The sequence below is a fragment of the Suricata suricatta genome, chromosome 12, assembly GCF_006229205.1.
Source record: "Suricata suricatta isolate VVHF042 chromosome 12, meerkat_22Aug2017_6uvM2_HiC, whole genome shotgun sequence".
NCBI classification, from domain to species: domain Eukaryota; kingdom Metazoa; phylum Chordata; class Mammalia; order Carnivora; family Herpestidae; genus Suricata; species Suricata suricatta.
This window is the reverse complement of record NC_043711.1, coordinates 48,809,140-48,827,815: the sequence shown is the minus strand read 5'-3', so window position 1 is coordinate 48,827,815 and position 18,676 is coordinate 48,809,140. Positions and strand designations below refer to the sequence as shown.

The window sequence follows — 18,676 nt, the reverse complement described above, 5'->3', positions numbered from 1 at the left end:
TTCCACAGTGATGGCAAGCAAGGCAGTATGTGGCAGAGCATTGCATAGGCTGTACGGTGGCTTTGTTTCCTACTCTGTACCCTTTAGATAGATATTTTTCCTGGTGTTGGAAAAAAATATGACAGACAGTGATGTTTTTGTCAAGACAGTGAATGAAGAAGGTAAAGACAACAATGCTAGAAAATGGAAATGACCAGAAACAGAAAGACAGTGTAGAGGAGAGAAAAACAAACAAGAAAAACGTAATTGAGAAAGTAAGAATGGATGGGAAAGCTTTAAAAATGAGAGATTTGGAGGTGAGGCAGTTTTTAAATGATACTTCTAAAAAGTGATGTACTTTAAAAGATGACCTAGTATAAAATCATTATATATATGAGTGTGTGTGTATGTTTACATAATTTTTGTGTTCTCGCATTCACTTTATATCATAAACAGTTTGTACCCATGTTTCTACCTCATCTTTATAGCTGTTTTTAGTGGGTACCGAGTTCTTTTATGGTTCTGTATCATAATTGACTGAACCCTTCAGTTTCTGTTTGATACCTACATTTTCCTTAGTGTTCTACTTATACACCTAAAGCTGTGGTAAAGCTCTCTCTGTATAGAGCCTTTTGTTTCTAACAAATTATTTCTTTATTTTTAACATCATTTTGACCATTGTGGGTATTGCTGCCTTCTTAAGTAATTATACCAATTTTAAATGCTACAACCAGTGTGTCAATGTGTCTTAGCCATTATTTAATCTTTGATATTTCTTCATTTAAAAATTAACAGTGCTCTAGAATGATAGATTATCTAATCTGAAACATCAAATGAAGAGGAAATTTTTTTTATAAGAAGAGTGTACCCCAAACCCCTCTGCTTTCCAAGGATTCTTAGGAAATGGTTTCACATTCCGCCTCAGGTATTAGGAAGGCTTCTCACCTCACCCCTAATGTTTTCTTTTTTTTTTTTTAATGTTTTTTATTTATTTTTGAGAGAAGAGACAGCATGAGTAGGGGAGGGTCAGAGAGAGAGAGGGAGACACAGAATCCGAAGACAGGCTCTAGGCTCTGAGCTGTCAGCACAGAGCCTGACCTGGGGCTCGAACCCACAAACCACAAGATCATGACCTGAGCCGAAGCTGGACGCTCAACCGACTGAGCTGCACAGGCTACCCACCCCTAATGTTTTCAAGGTCAAAAACGTCTCTCGAGTTGGGTAAGGGAAGAACTCGTGGTGGCCTGCATGTTGCCCCTTTTGTCCAAGAGTATGGTACTACTGCCCAGTTTTTCCACATCAGGTCATTCCTTTAAGTCCAGTAGGCAGATTTTTCAAAAAATACAAATCACGTAAGAGTGCAGGGTAAAAATGGAGGAAAATCAGGGTCCAGGTGAGTAAGAATGAGTTTTTAACCATAGTCACCGAATGCCTGAATGTCTGGGAATGCCAGGGTGAGATGGGACACGTCTGAAGTGGGGGATGGAAGAAAGTATAGGAGGAAATGCATGGCAGCCAGACGTGCATTTATCTGGTGTGGGAGGATGGGAAGTAGTGTGAGTTTGTTGGGGGTCTTGGCCTCAGACAGATTTATTGGCATCACCAAAATATGAAGAGGCTTATTAAACCACTAAAAAATGTTTTTAATGTAAGCTCTTGTATTCTTTTTCACATTTAATTTAGTTCTGCACGTGTATATGTTTGCACACACATGCACCCATATCCAGTGGAACTCCCTATCATTACACATATTAATGGCTTTATTGAGATATAATTTACATACTATGCAGCTCATGTGTGTAAGTAAACAATTTAGTGGTTTTTGGCATGTTCAAAAATCATACAACTGTCACTATAATTCATATTCATATACTTGTCCCCCCAGAAAGAACCCTCATACTCCTCAGCAGTCACTTCCCACTTCCTCCCAGCGCTGCCCGCCTGTGGCAGCCACTCATCTCCTTTCCATCTCGGTCGATATGCCTACTCTGGGCGTTTGTGCCGGTGGGATCAAACAGTACATGGTCTTTTGTGACTGGCTTCTGTTACTTAGCATGTTTTTGAGGTTCCTACATGTTGTGACCTGTGTCCCTTTACATTGTGGAATATTAATTCTGTTGTGTGGATATACATTTATTATTCATTTATTAGCTTATGGGCATTTGGGGTTTTTAAATTGCAATCTTATAAGGAAGAAGAATCGTTGAGTTTGCTTGTACACTTTGGAAGCACAGCTTTAGGGACTGTCTGTCTATGAGGGTTCTGCTTGGCTTGCCCTAAGAAAGCAGTGTTTGTTACTCCTATCTCAGGTTTGAGTAACTGGTCTATACGTTGTAAATATTAAATATGTTTTAATCTTTAGATTTTTTATCTTATTTAAATTCTTTTTTATACTCATCTTGTTATTTGTCCTGTCATTTTGTCTAAGATTTTTAAGTTTAAAAGATAGAGTGTGTTCCTTCTGTAATACCTAGAAACCAAGGCCAAAGGGAGTGTGAGAATGAAGTGAACCTGTATTAGTGGTATTTGCCTTAACACTAGGCCAGACCCCTGGAAAGCTGACTCAAGACAAGCCTGTGAGGAGGAAGTGTGCAGCAGGGGGAGGAGTAGGCGGACACATGCCGGCTCTGCAGCGGGATCTACGGGGTGACTTGGGATCAGTCTTCTGAAGTGTTTCCATATCGATGAAAAACATATAAAAACATCTTATTAACTCAGATCTGTTGGGAAGATTCAATGAGGTCATAAAACAGAATCTTGGATAAATATGTGACTATTTTACTTTATAAAGATAGGGTCAGTTACATTGCCTTCAGTAATGCTGCACACCTTGGGACTCTGTGGCTAGACATTACATCTCCTTCCTTCTAAATATTCGGCTAAATCCCATTGTTTATCTCAGCCCCGTCCCCATTTCTGTTCCGAACTGTGCTAGAGAAAGGTTTGAGCCTGGGCTAATTAGTTCCACTCAGAATTCATTTTATTCGGCCTCAGCTGGGTGCTTCCTCCTGGGACATAGCCCTAAGTTACTCTCTACTCCATGTGCCATGGGCCTAGTCCACACCAGTTGCTTGTGTCTATGTCCCCATCTTTGTTAGATCCCGTGTCTCACGGTTCACCAAAGCCAGCTAATCAGACGTGCCTGTAGCTCTGCCTTTCCATTTTAAGGTTTCTTGTAATTTCTGTCCTCTTCTCTCCTGTTTATCATAGTGGAAAGACAGATTTCTTAAGACATTTCTAATTAATTTCCTTAATAAGAAAAGACATTTCTTTTTCTTAAAAAATGTATTGTTTTTAATTTTGATTCCAGTATAGTTAACATATGGTGTTATATTAGTTTCAGGTGTATAATATAATGATTCACCAGCTCTGCATTACTCTGAACTCATCATGATATGTTTTTGTTTTTGTTTTTGTTTTTATTTTTTTTGAAGGAGAGAGAGCATGGGGAAGAGGTAGGGAGAGAGAATTTAAAGCAGGGGCCGCAATCAGTGCAGGGCCTAATGCAGGGCATGATCTCATCACCCTGAGCTTATCACCTGAGCCAAAATCAAGAGTTGGACCCTTGGGGAGCCTGGGTGGCTCAGTCAGTTAAGTGTCTGACTTTGGCTCAGGTCACGATCTTTTAGTTCGTGAGTTCCAGCCCCAGGTTGGAGCCTGGAGCTTGCTTTGGGTTCTGTGTCTCCATCTCTGTTCCTACCCTGCTTGCACCCTGTCTGTCTCTCTCTCTCACTCTCAAAAATAAAGATTAAAAAAAAAAAAAGAGTCAGACACTTAACCAGCTGAGCCACCCAGGTTCCCTGATAAGTGTACTCTTTAATCTCCTTCACCTATTTCACACATCTCCACACTTACCTCCCCTCTGGTAACCATCAGTTTGTTCTCTGTAGTTAAGAATCTGTTTCTTGGTTTGTGTCTTATTTTTTTGTTCCTTTGTTTTATTTCTTGAATTACATATGTGAGTGAAGTTGTATAGTATTTGTCTTTCTTTGACTTATTTTGCTTTGCATAATACTCTCTAGCTCCATCCATGTTATTGCAGATGGCAAGATTTCATTCTTTTTTATGGCTGAATAATATTCCATTGTATATATGTACACCACATCTTTATCCATTCATCAGTTGGTGGACACTTGGGCTACTTCTATAACTTGGCTATTGTAAATAATGCTGCAATCAAGGAGACATGTTATTTCTTAAGATGGATTCATCTACCTACTCTTAGACATTACTCTGTCAGCTGTTCCTCAGGATTGTTCTTGGATGACCTCTTTCAGCCCTTCCTCTGATCTCTTTCTCATTCTTCACACTAAGCAGGAAGTAATTTTTTCTTCTCTAAATTCCTATAGCAGGGTTTCTGAAGTCCGTAGCAGTTTATCTAAATTAAATCCTTCTTATATTATAGTTATTTGACTTTTTTTGTCATTCCTGTTATTACCCATCAGAGTCCTTAAGAATTCAGTCTGTCACTCAATTTCAAAAGAGTCTCCTGTGAAGAGTTTATCACTAGTCTGCTGCTACTACTAGACCTTTATTTAGTGAAGAATGTATTACTTCTAAGACATCTATTTTCTTTTAATGTCTGAAATTGTGTCTGAATGCCTGAAATTGTGGTGTGTACTATAATCAATGGCATCTTCCAGTTTGCTACCAGCTAGGTTGTAGTCCTGATGTACTTACCAGTTCATGAGCATCATGGCTTTCCAGACTGTTATAATTTGAGTTACATGCATTATTAGCATATCATTGGTTTGTCATTTAAAATATCTTCCACAGGTTAATGAGAGAAAAAAGTTATTGTGTATGAAGGAAATGCAGCAGCATGTAAGTTTCATGTTAGCAAGGCAGTATTCATCATTGAATGGCTGCATTCCATCTTCTTGCAGAACAATCAAGTGATTTATGGGACGTAGGAAAGAAAGATACCCACAAGTCTGAGGACTTGTTACTATTTTGTTAATGAGCTATGTGCAAAAGATTGCCTGTTTGTTACATGACAAACTGAAGGCAGGAGAAATGGTTAAATCCATTGGAATGGTTAAATCCCGTGGAAGAAATTTCAAAGTAGTAACAGCATAACTGATTCACATGTTGCAAATGACTGTTGTTAGGGTGTCACACATCAGTTTGTCAGACCCTTCTTGATGTCTTCAAACAGAAGCTGCTTTTAGTCACATGTGATGTGATTGAAGAAAGAGACAAAATTAGGAATTCAGTTTGCAGAATGGATGTCAGTGCCTTAGATGAAATTCCTGGAGGGGTGCCTGGGTGGCTCAGTTGGATGAGCATCTGACTCTTGATTTCAGCTCAGGTCATTATCCCAGGGTTATGGGATTGAGCTCAACATCAGGCTCCACCTCCACACTGAATGTGGAGACTACTTAAGAGTCTCTCTTCCTCTCTCTCTCTCTCTCTCTCTGTCTCTCTCTCTGTCTCTCTCTCTCCCCACCCCTCTCCCCTGATCATGCTTCCCTACTCCCCTTTTCTCCTTCCCTCCTTCCCTCTCTCTCTCTGTCAAATTAAAGAAGAGAAAAGTTAAGTTCCTGGAGACAATATTCAAGTGTTACTCAGAACTGCTGTCTCTACCGCTCTTGGTAGTACACGGGGTAACTTTGTGAAGGAAAGCTCAGACATCATAGATAGTGAGTCAGAAAATGATGAAGAAAAATCAGGCTTCAAATCTGGAGACGCTTTGGGAATACTGTAACCAGTTTATTTCAGTTCTTTTTTAAATATATGCACCACAATGGTATACGATAAAAACCTATGTCTCTATATGCTTAAAAGAAGTCTCTGGATATGTAAGGAAAAATTCTAAGTGAAAAGGACGTCTTCTATCATAGTTGAATTGACCTCGGTTTTTCTAAGGGGCATAAAATAATGGTTCATCTTGTCATCATTGTTGTCTTAGGTTTTTGAAATGGCAATATTTGATTATAGACAAAGTCTCTGACTCACTTCAAATACAATTGCATCACCTAGTTGGAAACTCATAAAATACATCATAATACTAACTGGTGGTCCATGGCAGAAACCTGTCCTGAAGTGTAGTGATCCATTGGTTCTGGCCGTTGTTATTTAGTGACTATGAAACCTGAAAAATCAAAAGAGATCCCCATTTGATTGGGGTAATTAGCTCCATAGAAATCAGGAAAAGAATTCAAAGTGAGAATGCTTCTAGTAGACTCTTAGCAAATTAGAGGTAAGTCATCTTTATCTGGTTCACCTTTTATTTTCCATAAAATTCAGGCATCAGATGGAAGGTTAATACCCTTGTTGAGATCTATTCCAACCCGGAAATTCCATAAACCTGTTATTTTTGATGAGTACAGTAGTTGGTAAGTTACCTGTGTTCTTTTACCACTTGTTCATTGCAGATCATGAATCAACCTTCTAGGATTATAGTTATTCCTTATATATTAAAATGTTTCTATATTTATTCTTTTCATTTAAAAAAATTTTCTCATTAAAAAAAATTTTTAATGATAGTTTTGTTGCTTTTGTTGTAAAGCCATACATTTTCAGAAGCACTTTTAAATTAGATGTTGTGCATGTTCTTTGTGAAGGATAGAAGATTTAGATAAACAGAAAGAATAAAATTCCATAATTTTATCAACCAGAAATAACTTTATAGTAACATTTTCATGTGTAGATCCTTCTAAAAATAGAGGTATGGACAGTTAGGTGAACATTTTTAAAATAAAAAGATCATCCTATAGTTTTTTGTGCATTTTTACTCTTTTAAGAGAAAAGTCATGCTGTTTCATGTCTTATGTGAGTATAGATATATTGCGAATTGTTCTGAATGTCTGCGGTCATGCTCTAATACAGAGTATAATTCTTACTGTTGTACTGTTGAATAAAGATGTTAGTTTTCTTTGTGTTAGAACAGTATTCAAACTTACATAACATGGCAGAGTGACAACTAAAAATAATCTTATTTTAAGAGCCAGTAGGTATATCAATCCAAAGAATTATTGAGATGAAGCTGTTTTGTTGCTAACTCGATTTTTAACTTTTAAGCAAGTCCTCTTTTTAGAATTTGAATTACAAATGCTGTCTTGATTCTCCGTTGCCAACATGAAGACAGATGCTAAACAAATTGATTAGAATTTTATTTTTTTATACGACTTCTTGCTAGGTGATTTCCGGGAATTTAAGAGACTTGTCCAGATTTCTGTAAATTAACTTATTGTTCTTCTTAATGAAAAAGAGAGCTTTTGTTCCCTGAGTTTTGGCAAGCAGAGAAAAGTGCATTTTTATTGAGTGCTACATTATAAGAAAAGATATTTTTGATTATGACCCTATAGAGGAGGCTTTCTCTTCATGTAGGAATGAATAATAGTCATGCTTTTCTTTGGAAGAAGCTTCAGATCATTGCTTTAAAAATATGTATTGGTGCACTTTAGTTGTAAGCAAAATATAAAAAGACATTATGTTTTGGCCTAACTGAAGAAATTTCATTAAGCTCTATAGATTAGATAATATTACTATGTCAGTTTTCAGTTTCCTGGTTTTGATAATTTCACTGTTGTTATGGAAGTGAATGTATTTGTTCTGAAGAAATGCACACTGAGGGTTAAAGGTGCATGATGGTTGCAAAGCACTTTCAGTGGTTAAAAAGTAGTAATATGTGTGTGAGCACATAGAGAGAGGGATGGAACACATGTGGCAGAATGAAAACAAGTGTAAAAACTGGGTGAAGAGTGTGGGAGTCACTTTTTTTAAGTCTAGTGCTTGTTGATTAGAAACAATTTACTTTTTCATCTTGTGTGATAATAAACTGAAGTACAAAATAATTATCATCATACTAAAATTTACCAACATACTGAATAAAAATCTCTTGGCCTTGGGCAGAAAATCACAAGCATAGAATTGGGAGTTCTTTGATTGTCGGGCATATTTCCTTATTATGCTGTTTTGTTTCTCCTCACTAGAGATAACCATTCTGTTAATATGCCTTGGGTATTTGGATATCCTCTTCTATTTTTTCTTTCTTTTATAGTTTATTGTCAAGTTGGTTTCCATGTAAACACCCAGTGCTCAATCCCATCCCCTCCTCCATGCCCATCACCCCCTTCCCCTCTCCCACCCCCATCAGCCCTCAGTTTGTTCTCTGTGTTTAAGAGCCTCTTATGGTTTGCCTCCCTCCCTCCCCACAACTATATTTTCCCCTTCCCCTCCCATGTGGTCCTCTGTTGAGTTTCTCCTGTTCCACTTATAACTGAAAACATACGGTTTCACTCGTAAGTGTAACAGGAGAAATTTGGCAGATGACTATAGGGGAGGGTAGGGGGGAAGTAGTTGGGGAGAGGGAGGGAGGCAAACCATAAGAGACTCTTGGATACTAAAATGAAGTGAGGACTCGTGGGGGAGGGGAAGGGGGAAGGGGGGGTGATGGGCATGGAGGAGGGCACTTGTGGGGATAAGCAGCGGGTGTTACATGGAAACCAACTTGACAATAAACTGTAAAAGAAAAAAATATATATACTTGAAAAAAAAATAAATAAATAAGTGAAAACATATGGTATTTGTCCTTTTCTGCCTGACTTATTTCACTTAGCATAACACCCTTGAGTTCCATCCACCTTGCTACAAATGGCCAGAGTTCATTCTTTCTCATCGCCATGTAGTATTCCATTGTATATATAAACCACATCTTCTTGATCTATTCATCAGTTGATGGACATTTAGGCTCTTTCCATGATTTGACTGTTGTTGAAAGTGCTGCTATGAACACTGGGGTACATGTGCCCCTATGCATCAGCACTTCTTTATCCCTTGGGTAGATCCCTAGCAGTGCTATTGCTGGGTCATAGGAGAGTTTTACTGATAGTTTTTTTGAGGAACCTCCACACTGTTTTCCAGAGCGGCTGCACCAGTTTACATTCCCACCAACAGTGTAGGAGGGTGCCCGTCTCTCCACATCCTCACCAAGATCTATAGTCTCTTGATTTGTTCATTTTAGCCACTCTGACTGGTGTGAGGTGGTATCTCAGTGTGGTTTTGATTTGTATTTCTCTGATGATGAGTGATGCTGAGCATCATTTCATGTGTCTGTTGGCCATCTGGATGTCTTCTTTGGAGAAGTGTCTATTCATGTCTTCTGCCCATTTCGTGACTGGATTGTTTGTTTTTTGGGTGTGGAGTTTGGTGAGTTCCTTGTAGGTTTTGGATACTAGCCCTTTATTCGATATGTGATTTGTAGCTATCATTTCCCATTCCTCTCCCACTTCTGAAGTTACTTCACTGGGTATAGCATGACAGGCCCACAGGTCTTTTCTAGGAATGTCTTTAGATAAGTGGAAATATCGTGGGACTTTGAACCTTCCTCAGATATTAAAAATTAAACAGCTAGCGTTCTATTTAGATGTACAAGGCACATCTAATAGTGATTATTTATTTACTTTTTTTTTTTACCCAGAATTGCTTGCTTATTCATGTTTAAGAATCAAGAGAATAGTATTTTGAAGTGTACTTATCTATACTATTTCCTTTGCATTGATGGGTGGACCCTAATTATTTCTCTCATATATGTGCTGAAGTTTCTCCCTGACATACTCCAGAAAACTTTTATCTAATCTTAGCATAATTTTTGTTTCTGTCACGTTAGCTCTGTGTCTTTGTCTTAAAATGGGTGGCATGTGGGAGGCAGGTTGTTGGGAGTAGGAGATTACAGACAAGCAAGGCTTTCTGTGTGGTACAGGGTGAACTTGTGGCTAGCTTCCTGTAGATTCAGAGGGATACATATATACTGTTTTTAGATCTGTATATGTAAGTGAGCTAATGTACACACAGGTATCTCCTTGCTCCGTCAGCTGCCAGGGCCCAGACGCAAGGACAGTGCAGTTGCAGCCAGCATCACCAGAGCACTGACCTTGGTTTGTAATAGCATTCCTCAAAAGAAAGAACTACTGCTTCTTGGAGAAATAACTGATTCCAGGTGGGCAGGAATCAAGACAATGCTAGAAAAACAGAGAGGGAAGGAGAGAGGAAAGGGGGAGTAGAGGGGAGGGAAGAGAAAAGAAGGGGGAAAAAAGAGAAAACAAAAAGCTGGCACACACTACCTCAGCCAAGAGATCAAGGTCACTGTGAAGAGCAGTGTTCTCTTGATAGGATTGGCCCTTGATGTGATGTGGTGGGAGTGACACTTTACCTATGTGGTCTTCCTCTCGAAAACTCAACAGCCTCCATCAAGTTGTGAGAAAAACAGACAGACTCCAGTTGAGGGTCATTCTACAAAACACCTGACCAGCACTCCTCAAAGCAGTCGGGGTCATCAAAAACAAGGGAAGTCTGAGAAATGGTTAGTCTGGAGGAGCCTAAGGAGCCCTGATGACTCAGTGTAATGTGGTGTCTAGATGGGATCCTGGAACAGCAAAAAGAAAAAGACGTTAAAGAGTAAAGAAATATAATTCAAGTGTGGGACTTAATAATAACATTAGTACTGCTTTCTTTGTGTCTAATGTGTCAGAGTAATATAGGTTGTTAACTGAACTTTCTGTACTATCTTTGAAACTTTTCTGTAAATATAAATCTATTCTAAAATATTCATTGGGACATCAAAATAAAGACAGATATTGGTGTGAATGAATTGGTATGAATACAAACCATATATTATATGATATACGAAGATATTGGTGTGGATATTCAAAGAATGTATTGAATATTGGAAAACTAAAGGTTATAGAAATGTTATTTTCTTTAGTTGTAAATTGGACAATGTTTCTGGGTTGTAGTAAGTTTAGTTATTGAACATTTCCTTTTTTTCCTTTCATTCAACATCATCTGTTCTGTTTAGTCCTATAATTAATAAAACCATGTTTTAATGATTCCCAAAACTGTACTGTTATTTTGTGCTGTGTTAAAATTTAAGCCATAAATGTGGCCTAAGGAAAAAATTCTACTTTCCTCTCCATTGTCTTTTTTTTAAATCAGTTTTTCTTTCTTTTTTTATTTTTAATATTTATTTATTTTGGGGGGTTGGCAGGTAGAGAAAGGAGAGAGAATTCCAAGCAGGCTCAGTGCTGCCAGCAAAGAGCCTAATGTGGGGCTTGATCTCACAAACTGAGATCATGATCTGAGCTGAAGTCAAGAGTCCAACATTTAATCCTGAGCTGCCCTGGCGCCCCTCCAGTTTTGCTTTCTTGTACTGGTATTTTTACTCTATAGAACGATTTCTCTCAGAATATGTAGCCTAGCCTTTGCATTTCATCCTAAGAGAAAACATGCATAAGTTACAATATGCCTCATCCCCTTCAGTTACCATATTTGTATTAGTGAATATACACATGTAAAAATCATTTCATCAGTGATTTCCAAGAATAGTTTGAAAGTACAAGTAGTTTTATCTTTTCTTCAGTGCTCATTGACACAAGACGTTTGCTGTTTAATAATTAGGTTTTCTTTTACTCTCAGGCATTTGATGTTGGCACCTTTTGGGAGTTTTTTATTATGTTTTTGTTGGGTAATCTGATGGGCTTCTTTATAGTAGCTTTGCTCTTGTTTTATAATAAGTTCTTGGTTTTTCAGCCTTCTGGGTCAGTCCCAGGTGGCAGATATTTTCGTTTGTTTTTACCAAATTCATGAACTGCCATGATACAGAGAGTCTCTGTAAAATTACTCTGAGCCCTTCAATTTCCTGTATCAGGAGAGAGTTTAAATTCTAGAGTGATTATCACTTGTGTACCTAAAATGCCAATAGAAACTAGCAGTTCCTTCCAGGTTCCACACTTACCAAATGGCACCTTCACTGTCATAGCTTGGTGCAGTGTCTGATCATCACCGCAGGTTTTGTTATGATGACTGTCATGTTGAGAGTTTTGGTTGGTATGACAAGGTAATACTTGTATAAGGTTGACATTTTTATTTTGTTTATTTTTTAAAGCATTTTTTTAATTTTAATTTTTTTTATGTTTATTTTTGAGAGAGACAGAGACAGAGGGCAAGTGTGGGAGGGGCAGAGATAGAGGGAGACACAGAATCCAACACAGGCTCCAGGGTCCAAGCTGTCAGCACAGAGCCTGCCTGATACGGGGCTCAAACTCATGAACCAAGAGATCATGACCTGAGCCGAAGTCTGATGCTCAACTGACTGAATCACCCAGGTGCCCCTAAGGTTGACATTTTTAAAGTATATTTTTCTGTTTTAGTTTTCAGACATTTTATAAACTGTACAGGAATTGTTCCATATGCTTCTGGATATATTTAGCTTGATATATAAAACTGAGATATAATCTTGATTGGTTCAGAACTCAGTTTTTCATTAAAAGAAAAAGGAGTAGCTGATAGTGTATTTTTCAGAATGCTTTGAGAAGAGCAAGTATAAGACCTTGAAGGAACTGCCAGTTTCTTCTAAATGTTAGGTATGCAGTCACTCTTTTGAATCAGCTCTCCCAGACTCCAGACCCTGGGCAGCCAGGTAAGAGCTTTCTATAGAAAGAAGCAAAAAAAAGAAGAAGAAGAAGAAGAAGAAGAAATTCAAAATCAGAGTCCTTTTGCACTTGTTCTGGTGAATGAAATTGGATGGAATAGAAGTTTATAGTTTACGTATCATGCTGCTGTTGGAATTTTTTTTTAGTCGATCAAATTTATAATTTGGTTACAGTCACCTTGTCAAAACTAGAGTTTGTTTTTTTCCTGCCTTCTCATTTCTTACTACCTTTGCTTTAAATCAGAGGAACAGATATATGAGGTCTTTGTGGAGATCTTTAGAACCTGAGGAAAAGGCACATTGGGATTGAATACAAACATTTTCAAGATAGACGGTAACTCAAGAAGTCACTGAATATAGTAACTTTGTATCACAGGTAAGGAAATGGAAGCTGCCTGGACAGGTGAGGGGACTTATCCAAAGTCCATGAATAGAGTTGAAACCAGTAATTCTCAGTCCAGGCTTTTCCCCAGTGACAACATGAGTTGCATCCAGAATTTTTGTTTTAGGTGCTATTGCTTCTGTCAGTCATAGCATTTTAATGAAACTATTTAAAAAACAGATAAAGAACAACTGTATGTTCTTGTTTCCGTGAGATAGGCTGGTTTCCATTTCTTGACCGGGCATCATTATATTAATATTGATCCCTCGATTACTCTCCAGAGCGTCTGGGTTTAGATGATAGATTGTGGTGTCACCTTGGTGGAAGGACAGGCGATGTTAATTCGCACACATTCTCCATTCTCTTTATTACCACACAGTCACATTCTGAAACACAGCTACATATTAAATCACTGATTTTGCTTTCTCCTTTGATTTTACCACATCATTAGTGCACATTGTTCCTGTATCTCAGAGAGATTTGAGTATTAAAGAATAACAGGCTTCAAATACAGAAGCAAATTATTTTTTAAGGTAATTCTGCAAAAGTCAAATTATAGAAGCCTTTTAAGATTGCATTACTGTGCACTGTATATGCTTTTCTTGCCCTCAACAGCACATTTTATTAGAGCCATTTATAATGTGTTATTGGAATTTGGGCAACAGTACAACTAAAAAATTAAAAATGGTGTACATACATTAAAATTTGGTGTACATACAGCTTTGGAAGGATAATTCTTTCTCATGCACTAGCTCATTTAGTCTAACATTTGATTGTATTGGGAACCGAGTCACAGGAAAGTTCAGTGTCCACTGCCTAAAATCCGACAATATGAGGTAGTTTTCAGATTCTTCTCCTCAAACATAGCATGGAATGTGGAGTTTTATGGCCTGAACATTGACTTGTTATTGGGTTTCTGTTGTTTGCGTGGTTGGTGTTGGCCAGGCTTCCCACGTGTGCACAGTTGAATGAATTCTCAGGGTGGACAGCGGGGTAGATTCTGTAGAAGTCGACCTGGCTGTGCAGAAGTCATGGTGGTCTCCTTATGAGCTTCAGATCTAGCCCCTTGGTCCCTGTTATCAAAGAAATTTGGAATCAAATGAAAGCTTCTTAAATGGTAGAGGACATTTTCATCTTTGTTATGTTGCTTGTCTTTTAACTCCTTTCTTTTTCTGGAGCTGAATATTGTAACCTGTTATTCTGGTCTTGTTACCTTTGAGTATTTTGTTTTTATTCGTATCAGTCATTATACTGCTGACATTCTAAAGAATAAAAAACAAAATGAAGCTTCATGATTTTGTCCTCCTGCCCATTTAACTTGATTCAGTATCTAGTTGTAGCAGTGAAAATTTTGCTAATTAAAAAAATTTTTTCCCTTACATTAGGCTCTCAAGAGTTGATGTCTTCCTTTGTTTCTTAAGTTTGTAAGTAAAACAAGCATACATGTTTAATTATATTTGAAATGGATTTTCTTCCTAAACAGCCAAGAGGACTGTTTGGAACTAAGCTGATGTCCTTTTATTTCTCTTACTTAAACAACACACAGTACTTTTTTTCACTTTTTATAAGAACTTGAAGAGATTGACCAAAAACGTATGCTTCTCTCTTTAATACAGTGTTTCCGACCCCTTTTTCTTGAAACACAGAAAATAGTAGTATCTGTACATCATAAAGAGATCATGCTGGAGGCCAGAGATGCCTGCCTTTGGCTTCAAGATTATTTTGGCTACTTTAGGTCCTTTGCAACTCCATATGAAACTTTATTATTTTTTAAAAATATAATTTATTGTCAAGTTGGCTAACATACAGTGTATACAGTGAGTTCTTGGTTTTGAGGGTAGATTCCCGTGATTCATCACTTATAACACCCAGTGCTCATCCTAACGAGTGCCCTCCTCAATTCCCGTCACCCATTTTCCCCACTCCCCTCCTTCCATCGACCAGTTTATTCTCTGTAGTTCAGAATCTCTCATGGTTTGTCTCCCTCCTTCTCTGTTTGTAACTGCTTTTCCCTTTCCCTTCCCCCATCGTCTTCTGTTAAGTTTCTCAAGTTCCACATGAGTGAAAACATGATATCTGTCTTTCTCCGCCTGACTTATTTCACTTAGCATAATACCCTCCAGTTCTATCCATGTTGCTGCAAATGGCAGGATTTCATTCTTTCTCCTTGCCAAGTAGTATTCCATTGTATATATAAACCACATCTTCCTTATCCAGTCATCAGTTGATGGACATTTAGGCTCTTTCCAGAGTTTGGCTATTGTTGAAAGCGCTGCTGTAAACGTTGGGGTACCTGTGCCCCTATGAATCAGCATTCCTGTATCTTTTGGATAAATTCATAGTAGTGCTATTGCTGGACCACACTGAGATATTACCTTACACCAGTCAGAGTGGCTAAAATGAACAACTCAGGAAACAACAGATGCTGGCAAGGATGTGGAGAAATGGGAACTCCATATGAACTTTAAAATCAGCTTGTCAATTGCTTTAAAAAAAAAAGTCTGCTGGAATTTTGGTTGAGATTATATTTAATCCCTTGATCAATTTGGGGAACAAATGACTTATCAATATTGATCTGATCTGATATGATGTTTTTTTTATGTGTTTTATTTTTTTTTAATTTTTTAATGGTTTTTATATTTTGGAGAGACAGAGACAGTGTGAGCAGGGGAGAGTCTTAGAGAGAGGGGGACACAGAATCGGAAGACAGGCTCCAGGCTCTGAGCTAGCTGTCAGCACAGAGCCTGACGCGGGGCTCGAACCCATGAACCACGATATCATGACCTCAGTAGAAGCCGGATGCTTAACTGACTGAGCCACCCAGGCGCCCCTTATGTGTTTTAAAGGGATGACTCCAGATGCTGTGAAGAATGGATGAGGGGCTAGAGGTGAAGCTAGAGTGGAAACAGAGAGGCAGGCTTTTGTAGCAGTCTGTCTGGGTTCCTGGTGGCGTGTATCTGCATAACAATAGTAAACTTAGAATGGGTGGGTTTGGGGTTACGTTTAGAAGGTAGGAGGGGCAGAACTTGGAGATGGTTTGAATATGGTGATCAAGGAAAAGCTCAGCATCAAGGATGCATCCTAAGTTTTTGGCTTTAGCAATTGGATGAGTAGTTTTAGCAACTTTGTGCTTACTCAGTAAGATGGGAAAGTTTGGGAAAGGCAGTAAAAAGTTGGGCCAGTGGCTGGGACGTGGATCATATTGATAATGAAAGCTTTTGTTTGGGGGCCTTTGAGATAAACCAAGTATAGATATCAAACCAACAAGTGGAGATGAGACGAGAAATCACAGTGAGATGCACTTAGGACCAAACATTTAGAGAGAAGAAACATTTAGAAAGTAGAGACTGAGCAAAGGAGATAGAGGAAGAATAAACCAGTGCAGGACTGAAAATGGAGGACTTGAGAAACCATGGAAGCTAACAGAAGGAAACAGATTGAGTGGCCAGATATGATGATAGAGGGGACTGTGGACGTGGGTAGCATCAAGGTCTTATCAAGTATGGCCTCAGCGAGTGGGTTTTGGGTAAAAGACTGACTAGAGTGAGTTGAGGGGGAAGCCTTAGGGGAGAAAGAAGAGCTTGCATCTAGTGACAACTCTAACTTGGGCCTGTGAAGGGTGGTAGAGGTTGAAACTGTATCCGGAGGGACACAGGGGATCAGAGGGAAACTGATGAGGGGCAGGAGCTAATTGAATGAAGTCCCCAGGGGGCAGCAAGGGGTAGGATCAGGATTGATGCATCCCTAGTAACAGCCAGAAGACCAAGGATGTAGGTACATACACAGGTGGGAGATTTGATCAAGGCATGACCAGCAAGGCCGCCTCATGATTCTTATTTTCTTCATGTAGCTAAGGGGGTAGCTGAGAGTGGGGGTAGGGTGATGGATAGGCGATTTGAGAAGGTATGAATCTTTATGCCAGTGGGAAGCCGAACATGCCAGGTAAGTATTGTAAGATTGCCTGGTAGTAAGGATTGTCCATTTCAGATCTGTGGTCAAGAATTTTAGATGAGATTAGTTAGCAGATAGATAAATAGGTGGGGTTTTCCCTGGCATGGTCAGTTTCTCAGAGTAGGTAGTCACTTAGGGTTAGCCAGAGTTCCTGCATTCTGGATAGTGTGGGGCACAAAACAAAATCAGACAAATATGATTTGATTAAATCTGATCAGCAAATTTAATGTTTGCTTTGGACTTCTTTATCATCGGCCAAGAAAATGTCAAATATGTGGCTTTAAATATATTTTTTTAACATTTTTTCATTTTTGAGAGAGAGACAGAGTGTGAGCAGGGGAGGGGCAGAGAGAGAGGGAGACACAGAATCCGAAGCAGGCTCCAGGCTCCAGGCTCCAAGCTGTCAGCACAGAGCCCAATGCAGGGCTCGAACCCACGAGCTGTGAAATCATGACCTGAACCAAAGTCAGAGGCTCAACCAGCTGAGCCACCCAGGTGCCCTTGCCAAGTGTGTGGCTTTAAAGAAATAATGTTTAACTTTCATTTATAACTTCACAGAAATGTTATTGACAATGATAGAAGACATGCTAGTACTTTTTCTTACCATTTATAGAGGTTTAATAGTACCTTTCTTTAAACATTCAAGAGTAGATATTCTTTTGAGCACCTAGAGACTGAAAAGGACAAGACTCACGAACCTAGTAGAAAAATGGGCAAAAGTCACGAACAGAGAGGGTTTGCTAAAAGAGAAGTGCAAATTAAATCCATTTCTCACCTTGTAGATTGGCAAAAAAATCTTACTATTTACTCACATTCTCTGCTGTAAGGCTGTGGGGAAACAGACACTCTTACTTCTTACTGGCTCAAGTGCTACACAATACCATCTCTAAGGAGAGGAATCTGATGAGATCAACCAGAAGTACTGCTGTTTTGCCTTTTAACCAGTCTTCAATGAATTTGTCCTCCAGATTACACCTGCACACAAACACAGTGACTTATACACGAGGTTATCCATTGTTTACATAATAACAAAAGCCTAGATATTACTCAAGAATTTATCATTGGAGCTGGTTGATTAAACTCTAGTACAGCCCCACAGTGAAATACAGTGTGACTGTTCAGAAGGGCAATCTCTGTGTGCTGATGCAGAGAGCTTTCCTGGATAGATCTGTCCGTGCAAACACCATCGTTCAGAACAGGGTAGATAGCATGCTGTCTTCTTTCTAACGGGTGGCGGCGGCAGTGGTGTACATTTATATTTATTTGGTTTTCCATAAAGAAACACCAGAATGATAAATAACAAACTAGTAAGTGATTACATTTTGCAGACAAGGGGGAACAGATTGGCAGGGGAAGGAGGAAACTATGAGACTTGTCAGTGTACATCTCCTTATGTCATTTTTATTTGAACCCTGTAAATGTATTAATCTGCTTTAAACAAAAAAGAGTCTGTACTCTTTAAGATAATGTTTTGGAAATCATCTTCAATGTTATTATAAATTGTCTATGAAGTTTGGTGATGCAGGCAGTAAGGTGAGACAAATGTATTAATGGGATTTTGTTATTTAAAGGGCATTGGTATTAGAAAAATTGCTAAGTAAGTTTATGTTTCTGATCTAATTAAAAGAAAACGGTATCTAAAGAAAACATCAAAATAACTAAGTAGTAACGTCAAATTGTAAGTATGTTACTGTAATTCAGTGATACCTTGTAGTTTTTGAAATCTTCATAATTGCTTTTGGAATATTGACATTATATTTGGTTTTTTAACATTTAAGAATATGACATTTAAGGGGCGCCTGGGTGGCTCAGTCGGTTAAGCCTCCGACTTCGGCTCAGGTCAGATCTCACGTTCATGGGTTCAAGCCCCGCATCAGGCTCTGTGCTGACAGCCAGCTCAGAGCCTGGAGCCTGCTTCCGGTTCTGTGTCT

The 18,676-nt window shown here is 38.6% G+C and overlaps 1 protein-coding gene across 1 annotated transcript in view; it reads left to right on the top strand.

Annotated features, from left to right (window-relative positions):
* The window catches only part of RAD18 (RAD18 E3 ubiquitin protein ligase), a 99,370-nt gene that overhangs the window by 65,210 nt on the left and 15,484 nt on the right, over window positions 1-18,676 (top strand). The gene's annotated exons all lie outside the window — the stretch shown is intronic.